Here is a 14,022-nt window from a genome sequence, read left to right on the forward strand (position 1 = left end):
AATGGCCACTTAAATGGCCACTCTGGCCACTTAAATGGACTTAATATAGGTATCTCTAGTCACTTTAGATAACGCCACTTTAATAATGTTTACATATCCTACATTACTCATCTCATATGTATATACACCATCTACTGCATCTTGCCTATGTTGCACGCCATCGCTCATCCATATATTTATATGTTCATATTCTTATTCATCCCTTTACATTTGTGTGTATTTGTGTGTATAAGGTAGTTGTGAATTTGTTAGATTACTTGTTCGATTTTACTGCATAGTCGGTACAAGAAGCAGAAGCATTTCGCTACACTCGCATTAACATCTGCTAACCATGTGTATGTGACAAGTAAAATTTGATTTGATTTGATTTACTTGGGCTAAGAGTGAGAGTGCTGAACGATATGGTAGCAGACTCTCTATTTTCCTTTTGTAAAGTTCAAATCAAAACCTGGCCTATTCAATCAAAACCTGAGACAGGGAGTTTGCAGGGCAGGACAAATCAACGCCTCGGCACATTGGGTTGAGGGGCCAGCGGGTGTTCTCCTGCAGCTCACGCAGCCCATTAGACTCCTACAGTACAATCAAACCACAAGTCACACTGCAGTAACTGAAGAGCACAGCATGGCATGGAGATTCCTTGGTCATAAAAATAGGAGCTTGAGGCCATCCCTTTATTATGTTTGAATAGATTAGCTCCAATCCATTTCTGAAGAAATTCTTGGGTTAAAAGAGAAGCTATTTTTAGAGGAGGGAAAATGATATTGGTGGTCCCACCATTCAAGGATACTAGCTAAATAATAGACATCATTATGTAACTTTTTGATATGCAGAGCGATTCACAGCAGCCCTCCAGCATGGGGCACACACACACATACACTGTACACACACGCACACACACACATACACTGTACACACACACACACATTTACTGTACACACACACACACACACACACACACACACACACACACACACACACACACACACACACACACACACACACATACAATGTACACACACACACATACACACACACAAACACACACACACACACACATACACACACACTGTACACACACTGTACACACACTGTACACACACACACACACACACACAAACACACACACACACACACACATACTGCAGAGTGCACACACACAGATATTTGCCAACACACACATACACTGTACACACACACACACACACACATTCACTGTACACACACACACACACACACACACACACACACACACACACACGCACACACACACATTCACTGTACACACACACACACACACACACACACACACACGCACACACACACATACACACACACTGTACACACACTGTACACACACACACACACACACACACACATACAATGTACACATACACACACACATATTTATTTGCCAACACACACACACACACACACTGCACAGTGCACACACAGAGATATTTGCCAGCAGCACCTGACACTCGATCATGGTGTCGTCTCCATGCTTCCCCTCGGGGCGGGCGGCACAATCCCACGTCAAAAACACATTACACTCCCAAGATTGAGGAGCCGGCGGCCATTATCTCTCTGCTACAGCGCTGCTCCTGCAGAGAGAAGGAGTTAGGGAGGGAGAGAGAGAGGGATTGTCGGAGGGAGGGGGGTAAAATGTTGAGAAGGAGGGGGGAGGCAGAGAGAGGGGAAATACAGAGATAGGAAGATGATCTTTGAGGATAGACAGTGGCATGGAATATGAGAGACAGAGAGATGGAATATGAGAGACAGAGAGATGGAATATGAGAGACAGAGAGATGGAATATGAGAGACAGAGAGATGGAATATGAGAGACAGAGAGATGGAATATGAGAGACAGAGAGATGGAATATGAGAGACAGAGAGATGGAATATGAGAGACAGAGAGATGGGTATAGAGACTATTAAAGGGGGCAACAATAAAGGAGGGAGGGAGAGAAAGGAGGAAAGTAAGAAACCATAGAAAGGCAGGTGAGAGACAATGAGGCAATTGAGACAGGAGAAAATAAGGGCCATTAAAAACACCATTTTGTCCTTATGGTAATGTCAGGAAGAGGCTTCAGCTGTTGTTGATGTTGTGTGTCTTTGTGTTTGGCTTTTCATTCAAACCAAATCATGTGGCATGCATAGTGTTCTCATCCCCTGGTGTAAAATACCTTCAATGCACTAATGTTGAGACATCAGATTTGAGCTATTGATTCTTAACGCCGCTTTATTGACACATTTTAGAATGCACTGATGTGCTTGTCATCGCATGTCATTTTAATCAAATGCATATTTTAAAGCTATTGACAACACATTAGCATTGCCTATAGTCCTTTCATAACCATGTGACAAATGCATTCGCTCATAGGTCGCACTTAAGAATGTCTTATGTGCGATATCAGTAAGAAGTGCACCTCTTAACGTAGGAGACCCACACAGAAAACCTGAATAAGGTTTGTCATTTACTACATGTCCCATGAGGCTATGCAACAAGGTGTCATACTAGAATGACTGGGAGGCTGTGAGAACTTTCAGGAAGAAGAAAGTTGAGGTCTTCCTCAGACCAGCATATTGTTTAACTGTGGTGCTGAAGGACCCATTGTTTACTGTGGTATCCTCTGCTGGATGGGGCGTGGATGGGGTGTGGATGGGGGTGCAGAGGGGAGGATGTGGGGGGGGGGAGATGGGAATGCTCCATGACTGGTCACTGGAGATGACCAACGGAGGGGTCAGGGGGAGCAGGGCTGCCAGGCAAGACAAATGTCCTCCTGCACTGAGAGGAATGGACCGATGGTTTCATCTCAGCTGAAGATAAACAACAACCACTGGGCCGAGAGAGAAAGGGGGCTTCTGTGTGTGTGGATGTGTGTGTGTGAGAGGGAGGAGAGATAGATCGGTATAGAGAAAGAAAGAGAGAGGTGGGTGTATTGGGAATCCCATGTGTACTCCATCAACAACACAGTGGCTCATATTCAAAATAGACAAATTCACCCATTTTTGGGATGAGTTTCTGTATGTTTTTGGGTTCAAAACCTTATTTCCTCAACAAACACCGCTTTCATTTGATAATCAGTTCAGCTCAACAAAGACGGCTTGTGAGGGGGAAATGTGTTACACATTTTCATTGACTTCACTCATTCTGTGTATTTTCTCTTTTCTCTGGAGAAAGAGGGGGGAGAGGAGGACTCCGGAGGACCCTATTTCTTCCCACCAGTGTAATTTACGGTCTTCCAGCAAAGAGGCAGTTAACACAAACCTAATCAGAGAAAATCCACAGACAGAGAACAGAGTGGGAAAAGAAAAGGAGGGAAGGGTCACAAAAGAGAGGGAAGAGGGGAGAGGAGGCTATAGAGAGAGGAGTGAGAGTGAGAGGAACGGGAGCAGCTGGACTGATCCAAGCGTATTTTAGAAGGGGGTGGAAAAGGAGAGGATGAGGGCTGGACACTGCCCCGGGGTATAGGGGGTGGGGGGGTCTTGACCCCAATCAATCTCACTCAGGGCTCACTTAACGACACCAGAGGGGCCCGGGCCCCAGGGGTGAGGGAGGGGGCCCCTTGCCACTGAGGGGCACGGAAGAAACCCCCCTATTGTGCGTACCGCTGGGGAGGGAAGGCACCCCCCTAAAACACCCTCCACTCCCCCGTGGTCTTGCCACACCAACCCTCTCCAGCATCCAGCTGACTACAAGCTTCTATCAATGTGTGTATGTGTGTGTGTGTGTGTGTGTGTGTGTGTGTGTGTGTGTGTGCGTGCGTGTGCGTGTGTGTTGTTCCATAAATCACCCCACCTCTCTCTCTGTCTGTTTGGTCTCCTCCTGTGCTTGGCTGATGTTAGAATCCCTGCTGGCTGCCTGCTCGTCTTCCACAACAATCCCCTCTGGGCCTGTAGCCATCCTACTCTCCACACACACACACACACACATACACACACACACACACAATAGGGGAGGAGACCAATCAAACAGAGAGAGGTGGAGTGATGCATAGAGCGAAAGAGGGAGAGGGTGGAGAAAAAGAGGAGGGAAGACAGAGAGAGGATGGGGAGAGAGGAGGAGAGGTAGAAGGAGGTAAAGATGCAGAGTGAAAATAGAGGGAGTGAGAGGAGAAACGTATGTGGGATGGATCAGGAGGAAATGAGATGGGACCAGGGCAATGGAGGAACAGAGGTTAAAGCTCAAAGGAAAGAACTGAGAAAAGCACTGATCGGTAGACACACTGGTGGAGAAGAGGGGAAGGAAAGAGAGAGGCATTTTAAGATAGAGAGGCAGATGCATGGGGGAAAGGAGGGAGAAAAATGAACAGGGACTGAGGAGAGACATGTCTAACTGAGTGAACGGAGCAGCTAAGTCACTTCAGACATTAGGAAACCATTCCCACAAACACTTATGCACCACCAATATCATCACGTAACAGGTTATGAGCAGTCCTGTGTGGCTCAGTCGGTAGAACATGGCACTTGCGATGCCAAGGGTCGTGGGTTTGTTTCCTGCTGGGGCCACCTATATGTAAAAATGTGTGCACGTATGATTAAGTGCTTTGGATTAAGGTGTCTGCTAAATGGCATATAATATTATATTATGTACAGTTATGAGAATCGATTTGACACAGTCACAGACAACAGGCAGTACACTCTTTGAAGAAAAGGTGCTATCTAGAACCTTTAAGGGTTCTTCGTCTGACCCCATAGGAAAACCCTCTGAAGAACCCTTTTTGGTTGTAAGTAGAACCCTTTTGGGTTCCATGTAGAACCCTTTCTACATAGGCTTCTAAATTGAACCCAAAAGGGTTTTTACCTGAAACCAAAAAAGGTTCTACGTGGAATCAAAAGGGTTCTTCTATGGGGAGAACTCTTTTGGAACTCTTTTTTCTAAGAGTGTATGTAACAGTATGGTTAGCTTTCATATCGCAGCAACACGATTGTATAATTTCACCTTTACCAGGCTCACGACTCAACATTGGCTCTAGAACTTTGTATTTCGCTTTAGTCTGTCTTCACTGAATGTGTGTGACCAACTCCCAGAGAGGGAGAAGTGTGTGTGTGGGTGGATGGATGGTTGGGAGTGTTGCAACGAGACAGGAGTGTTAATTAATTTGGGGTAATTGATTATCACCATGTAGCTATTAAAGCTGTGCCGGCAGTGTGTGACTCCCTTGAACAACACCAGTAGTGTGTTTCTAGTCGCTAGTACAGCAGCGGCTCCCAAACTGAGCGTTCGGCAGGGAGGGCCAACCCTCAGTCTGGCTTTCAACTTCCTCTTGAAAATCGGAATAGTAGAACGCACAAGGTGTAATTTGGAAATTGGGTAATTCATCATCAGTTCCTCTTGTCAGTCGTTGCGTACCTTAGAGAACTATTTATAGCTTGTCTGAAATGTCCAGAACAACTAGCCCATGTTTGCTAATGTTTTTTTAGCTAGGTTTTTTTAGCCTGTAGATTTTGTTGTAAGGTTTGAGTCACTCAAATATCACATAAATACACATTAGACATGAGCTTTAAAACGGCAAAAAAAAATTCTGCACCCCGATACAAAGTGTGTAGATTTACAGGAAATAAGCTTAAACCTGCAAAATGTTGGAACTCCGTATGTATAGCATCTTTCATTCGGATATTTCTAGAAGTCGAGAGCTGTGGTTGGGAGCTTAGACGTTGTAGCTCTCGGGAAGGTGGTTAGAGCAAGTGGTATTGCTTTGAAGTGTCTGTCTTTCATCCTCAAGCAGTATAGTGGAAGGAGAATAAAACAACACTTTAAAACGTATTTTTTGTAATACGTTTTCTGAGGAACTGTTAGTGTAGCCTAACTGCTAGCAAAGAATTTGTCTTCCACTAGCATATTATCAGCAACATATCTTTAGATTAAAAAAACATGAAGCATTTTTAACACGGTCATGTCCAATTTAGTTGAGAAATCATGGGAAGTTGTTTACATATTTCCTGATACTCTTCACTTTTTGGTTAGTTCAAACACCTCAACTACACTTACATCTTCCAATGTGCTCAGGCTATGAGTTCTCTGTTTCACTTAGCTGAGGAATCAAATTATATAAAGAGAAATAGAGACAGACATGGAGACAGAAATGGGGAAAGAAGGGGTCAAACAGAGGAGAGAAACAGGTACATGGGTGGCAGGGAAACAGGAGGAGGACAAGGGGGTTAAAACAAAAAAATCAATTTCCCAACTAAACCAGATGACCCTAAACACTCTGCAGCCCAGTAACGGCGTGGCCCTCCCATGCTAAATCGGATTTGCTAAGCAGAACCAACTCAATTTGTGGATCCATTTGGCTCACTGGGGAGGGGGGGAGAGAAGCGGAGGAACCGGGCGGCGCCACGGGATCAGGAGTCCCCCCAGCCGCTGAGGCTCCTTTTGCATATGTTCCCATTCGCAAATGTAATCACAGTGACTCAGAGGGCCCTGGGAGACGCCCTCCTCTCTCCTCCTCTCTCCCCTGTGACAGGAAGAGGGGTCCAAATTACGAACCACTAAGAGACTAGGCAGGACTCTGATCACTCTGAGTCATCGCAGTAGGGGTTATGTAATCTTTCACATGCTGAAAGGTGTTGGTTTTCAAGATGGATAACTGAGGAAAGCACTGATAGGTGGAAGAACTTGTGGAAAATATGAGAATGAAGAGAGAGGGGTTATCTCCCAGTCTCCTTTGTATTGAGTGATATCCAGAGGGATTCAACTAGCCTTGAAGTCTGTCTTTCACTTTCGTGCTCCTACCTGACTTGTGAGACTAGTGTTCACCAGGCCCCGTAATACCATGGTGACAGGGACACTATGCGTACAGTACAACCTCCCGAGACATTTTCCCAGAAATCTGTTGTCACAACTAAGGCTCTGGGTATTTCCTGATCATGTGACATGACCAGAATCATAAAGTCACAGACGTTTTCCTTGCCTGGTCTGTTCACGGGGTCAGGAAAAACTCCTGCCCCTTAGTCATAACATATCCCGACACGACACAACGCCGACATAAAGATTGTCACAAGTTGACGTACACTGAGTGTACAAAACATTATGAACAAGAATCGGCGCGGTGGGGGGGCTGATCTGAGAGACAGAGCGTGGAAGGTTCTCTAAACATTAGCCTTCAACCTGTCCATCAACGGTAGGCCTGTGGACTTGAAGCACAGCAGGTAGCCACAGACTCACTCATGCTACACTCAGAGAAGCACAGGCAGCCTGGCCCACACAGATAAGCTATGATCACAGACACATATGCCCAGCACAATGAAACAAACAGACTCACATTTCATCGATTCACAATCACACGCTAGATAGAAATACAGGAAGAGAGTCGGAAATGATTAGATACATCTATATTGGGTTGTGTTATGTCTATGAGCATGACTTATTTCATTCATGTGTAACGTATGTGTTATTGTGTGTGTGTGTTTCTATTTGTGTGTGTCATGTGTGAGTGTCTAGGCTTCAGTAGTGGTCACTGATCCCATGTGAATGTGTGTTTATATATACACTGAGTGTACAACAATTAAGAACACTTGCTTTTTCCATGACATACACTGACCAGGTGAATCCAGGCTAAAGTTGTGATCCCTTATTGATGTCACTTGTTAAATCCACTTCAATCAGTGTAGATGAAGTGGAGGAGACAGGTCAAAGAAGGATTTTTAAGCCTTGAGACAATTGAGAAATGGATTGTGGGTGTGTGCCGTTCAGATGTGGAATGGGCGGAAAAAAGATTGAAGTGCCTTTAAACGGGGTATGGTAGTAGGTGCCAGGTGCAGCGGTTTGTGTCAAGAACTGCAACGCTGCTGGGTTTTTCACGCTCAACAGTTTCCTGTGTGTATCATGAATGGTACACCACCCAAAGGACATCTAGCTAACTTGAAACATTGGAGTGAACATGGAACGCTTTCAACACCTTTTAGAGTCCTTGCCCCGACAAATTGAGGCTGTTCTGAGCGCAGAAAGGGGGAGTGGGGCACAAGTGAAAATAAAGAAGGTATTCCTCATATTTTGTATACTCAGTGTAAATCTGGCCGTGACAAATTAGGGCAGATTATGACAGCTGGAATTACTTTTAAGAAGAATATACATATTGAACATTTGAAGCTTGTTGTGTTCCGGTGTTATCTATGTCATTATAAATATGATAAATGAGTTCAACTTTATTTTACAGTCCTCTAATTGCCTGGTATTTATTTCAAATTTTCTTGGTAAATGTAAATGACCTAAGTAATTGTGATGATATTTTCTTTTCTTTCATCTTAATTGAAACGTGTACATACACCATCTGGTTTCCTGGGTCGTATTCATATTTGCATTCTTTAATTTTTGCTCTACAACATGACTCAATTTCAGTGATCCAGTGTACTCTGTATAACCCAATGAGGTTGACAGAGGTAAGGGTTTTGAAACAGCGGGAATGGAAGCAGGTTGGTAAACTGAGCAATATTGGTGATGGCAGATTAATACACTAACACCAAATGTGTCAGTGCCCACTGTGCCAAGACAAAGATTTGGACACACTAGGCACGTTTTCTGAATGTTGTATCCAAATATGTAATCTAGAGTAATTGAACAGGCTCAATACAATCCCTCCCTCCTCTTTCTCTTTCTCTCACTCTCTTTCTCTCTCTCTCTTCTTTCTCTCTCTTTCTTTCTCTCTCCCAGCAACGCAATAGGACAACCAAATCCCTCTCTCTCTCTCTTCTCTCTCGCTCGATCTGCTTCTCCCTTGCTATTGGTGAGTTGTACCTTTTTCTCTTACACCATTGGACGAGTAAATATCTCCTTCTCTCTCTCTCTGTCACGATGCTGCCCATGATAAGCACTGAGCCGGGGGTCTGTCCAATCATTGTCGGAGCCATCAATCAGGGCTGACAGGCCCAGATGACATGAAAAGGAGCGGCGGCAGCAGCCATTAACCGCCGCCCCACCCCCTCCCTGCATCCCCCCGGCCCCCTGCGCTTTGTTTTCCTTTCAGCGGACAAAAACAGACTGACAAGATGGAGGGCTGGACATTAATCAAACCACCCTGTGGAACAACCTCTTCCAAGCAGATAATAAATAAATTCCACTCCTCTCATTGGACAGCTGCTCTCATTTGGGCCCTAACCCTGCCTGGTTGCCTGTCTATGTACCCAGCCCACCTCCCTTTTTCCCTTTGCCTTCTCTCTCTCTCGCTCTTTCTCTCTCTCTCTCTCTTCCCTCACTACATTTTTAAGGGTCCTCATCTGCTCTCTGCCACTATTCCCCACAGATCGGGGGTGGGCAGGTGTTAGTGCTCTGTGAGGCAGACCAGGGCTGGGGCTGAGTCGAGCCCTGTCCCCTGGTTCAGAGTCAGACATCCCCCTGCTCTCCCTTCACACACACACACACACACACACACACACACACACACACACACACACACACACACACACACACACACACACACACACACACACACACACACTACGATCGGCCATCTCGAGGGGCTGGAGTTACCTGGGCAACCGGCAAGAGGAGCGGCTCACTAGCCATTCAATCATGTAGACCAGACCCTTTTCCTAGGAGCCTTACCCTGTTCTGTTCCGCACACTAGCCTATATCCTCATTGGGACTTGAGGAAAATTACCCCATCTCAACAACATTTTCCTACATTGCTGTGATGACTGTACGGCCCCAATGTTGTTGTGACGTCACAGGACTCTGGTTTGTCTGCTGAGTGTCATGTGAAATGAAGAGGATAGTAGTGCTAGCGTGGATGACTGGGCAGCTACCGTGTTAGCCACTCTTATCAGTGTTATTAGATTCCATACTTTCCTATTTCTGAGTACTGTAATATCTGTAAGGCTCTCTATGCTCAGTCTATGGGACACATCAGACTTGAGGACATTGGGAAAGCATGTGTTCCCTAAACAGCCTCGCCAACTGACTGGCCACATACATTCACTGGAATAAAGCTGATTTGAAGAAATATTGCTCATAGCTTACAGCATTCTTGAGCAGAGAACAACTTAAAATCCTATTGGTAACAGTTATTCATTACAGTTTTTTACAATCACTTTGGCTCTAATTTCAGAACCTTGATGTCATTTTTCACAACTCTAGACACAAAACTCACAACCAATGATCAAAATGCACAATTTTCAAAACTCTAACACTTTTTCCAATTGCTTGGATACAATACACATAAAGATAAGATCATTTGTTCATTGAACTAAAATAATCTGTTCAAAATGACACAACTTAACATCAAAGTATTACCGTTTCAAAATGCAATTCACACATTACGTCTGAGATGAATGTCTATTCATTTCATTACAATGATCTAACCATCAATTGATACAACTGCTCAAAATGATAAGTAACTGTTGCTTTACTCTTAATGCATAGTTTTATGGAAACTGACAAACAGTATGCCATGTTTAGATCATGAAAGTTTCAGGATAACGAGATCCATTGACACCAATTACTGTGGAACATGAACCAATTGGACTACATTATCTATGGATGTAATATTTAATCATCATTCTTTATCAGACACTGTTTCTATGGTCCCATGTACCACTTTTCCAGACCATGTTTTTGAGATTTGACATTACTGTACACTTGATTAGGTACACCTATCTAGTACTGGGTAGGACCCCCTTTTGCCTCCACAACAGCCTGAATTATTCACGGTGTTGTGCGTTAAGAGATGCCCTTCTGCACACCACTGTTTTAAACGGCTGTTATTTGAGTATGTGTGGCCTTTCTGTTAGCTTGAATGAGTCTGGACATTCTCCTCCGATCTCTCTCATTAACAAGGTGTTTTTGCCCACAGAACTGCCGCTCACTGAATGTGTTGTGTTTATCGCACAATTCTCTGTAAACTCTAGAGACTGTAGTGTGTTAAAATCCTAGGAGGGCAGCTGTTTCTGAGATGCTGGAACCACCATGTGTGGCATCAACAATCATACCACGGTCAAAGTTGCTTAGATTACGCATCTCGCCCGTTCTAATGTTGGTCGAACAACAACTAAAGCTCTCTACTCTATATACTCTATATATTGAGTTGCAGGCAGCCACTTGAACCGCTGTTCGAAGAAGCAGAATATTTGCGTTAACATGCAGGTGTACCTAATAAAGTGACCACGGGGGTGTATGTATGCAGGCCCTTGTAATTGCTTTTCCAATACTGCCAACTCGTTACTGATGATTGATATCACATTGTGGTACGAGTATATAGTGAAATGAGTGGTATCCACCTACAACAACATAGCGATTACATGGAGCCGGCAGGTGATCCAGGTCACAATAGAGGTCAAGCAGTGGGAGGAGGAAGACGAGGAAGACGTGGTGGTCAAAGGAATGGCAGGGGACAAGCACCCCTTCTGAGAGGTGGTCAGGGGCCTCGTTTGAGAGGTGTGGGGGAACGTGGTAGAGGACAAGGCCACGGACCAAGACAGCGGCAGCACCAGCAAAGAGTGTCCAATGAAATCTGAGCAATGGTTGTACACCACGTCGTAAATCATGGCATGACAATGACTGAGGCAGCTACAATGATTCAACCAAATCTCAGAAGATCAACCGTGGCCTCAATCATCAGAACTTTCCGCAATGAGAACCGGTAAGTCTTCAGCATGCACTAAACATTAGGCTACTCTCAATTGTCAAATGACTGTATACTGCATGCCAATGTGTACCACAGAGTAGGTGATGTGACTAAATGTGTTCTTACTGTAATCTTCCCCGCAGAATTGAGACTTGGCCAAATAGGGGAGGCAGAGGCAAAATTCTGACTGACCAACAAGAGCGGGCTGTGGTCAATTTGGTTTGGGCCAGAAATGATATTCGCCTTACAGAAATTCGGCAGCACATCTTGGACAATGACGACATGTTCAACAATGTGGAAGCGATAAGTTTGCCGACTATTGCACGCATGCTGAAAAGGCACCAGGTGTCTCTAAAACAGCTATACCGTGTGCCTTTAGAAAGAAATGCAGACAGAGTGAAGCAACTGAGGACTGAGTCCGTTCAGGTATGTTCAGTTTCAAGATGCCTGTTGTGAAAAATTCCCCCAAAATTCTACATTGTAATCAGTCATTTTCTTTCCAAAATGTCTTTTTAGAGGGTGATGGAGCTGGATGCTGACGAAAACGATCACAAATTCCTCTTTTTGGATGAGGCAGGCTTCAACCTGGCCAAGACAAGGAGGAGAGGTCGGAAATTCATTGGCCAGCGGGCAACCATCCAAGTACCTGGACAACGTGGGGCCAACATCACCATGTGTGCGGCTATATCGGAAGATGGTGTGGTGGGACGAGACCTCGTATTGGATCATATACAGCTTCTCTCCTTGTAACCTTCCTTGATGAGCTAAATCAGGTCTGTAGAGCTGATGACGTGACCTATGTCATTGTGTGGTGGGATAATGTCAGGTTCCACCATGCTCAAATGGTGCAAGCATGGTTTCAGGCCCATCCACAATTTACCACCCTGTACTTACCCTCATACTCTCCTTTCCTTAACCCGATTGAGGAATTTTTCTCTACATGGAGGTGGAAGGTATATGATAGGCGGCCTCACGAACAAGCCACCCTTCTCCAGGCCAGGGATGACGCATGCAATGACATCACGGCAGACCAGTGTCAGGTCTGGGTTTGCCATGCCCGAAGATTCTTCCCAAGATGTTTGGCTAATTAAAACATCAATTGTGATGTGGATGAGATCCTGTGGCCAAATCCACAAGACAGGGTTGATGGAAATATAGAAGTACAGTAATCAATCCTTTGTTTTGCTTTTTACAGTAAGCCAGGTGAGGAACACTGCAGTTGACCTTTAACAGTTTTTTCTTTTTTTGTAGCTAATTATTTTTGCTTTGATTCAAAGAAACCTATGTTGTGATTTTATTGTATTTCATCAATACATTTCATATTTTGTTCAATGATTCCACTGTGTCTGTAGTATTCTCTCTATTAGTCCTTTTACAGTGATGTATTTACGTGTAGTAGTATAATGAAACACTTATCACCTATTTTGTACTACAATATTTAATGATTGTACGAACAACTACACAGTGAAACTATCGGTATCTTGTGTGTGGGTGATCTAAATGAATGTTCCTATGGTATTTCATGATAAATGAGTTATTTGAACCAATGACTCTGCAAGTGCAAGGTTCCTTTAAAGATATGAATGTACAATGCAATGTTTTGAACATTGGACAGCCTTTGTTACAAGTGATGACCGTTTTGAGTTTTGTGTCTAGAGTTTTGAAAAATGACCACAAGGTTCTGAAATTAGTGACAAAGTGATTGTAAAAAAACTGTAATATTACAGAAGAAAAAAATATTTTCCAGAGCTACAAATCTAAAATACTTTGTTGGAAGAAATCTATTGTTGCCAAACTACTCACAACAAAGACAAATCATTATTCTGTCAATTAGACAGTCTATTTTCCCCCAGAAATATTTTTCTGCGGTTTGACAGAGATGGAAGATGAATGTAAAGTAAACACGGTGCGTGGGGTGTGCGTGTGTGGCACTGTGAGTACCCTGGCGCCCTGCGTTCCAAGGCATTGTGGGATATGTTTGCTTGTCACCAGAAACGTGGCATAAATGATATATTAAAAATCACAGCAGGGGAAAGACACTCAATTCACTTTTAATACACGTCTAATCTGTGTTTCCCTCCCTGCTGTTTCTGACCCAGTTCAGGGAGAGAGCCATGGTAAGGTTATACATCTATCTATGGCCCTCACGGTTTAGAGAAGAGGGGCCTGAAGGGGCCACAGTTATCTATGCCCGATCGTTACCGCCACACCTTAGGAGAAAGCTCTGCCTCCTTTAATTGAGAGGTGACTATCTAGATGTTAGATAGTCTCAAAAATATACTGAAAGAGAAGTCTCAAAAATATACTGAAAGAGAAGATCTCTGTATCACAAATTAATATTTATGGTGTCACAGAGCAATGCATTGGGTAGCATAATACAGTGGTGTAAAGTACTTAAGTAAAAATACTTTAAAGTACTACTTAAGTCATTTTTTGGGGTATCTGTACTTTACTATATTTT

Source organism: Salmo trutta, chromosome 32, assembly GCF_901001165.1.
Source record: "Salmo trutta chromosome 32, fSalTru1.1, whole genome shotgun sequence".
Taxonomy (NCBI): Eukaryota; Metazoa; Chordata; class Actinopteri; order Salmoniformes; family Salmonidae; genus Salmo; species Salmo trutta.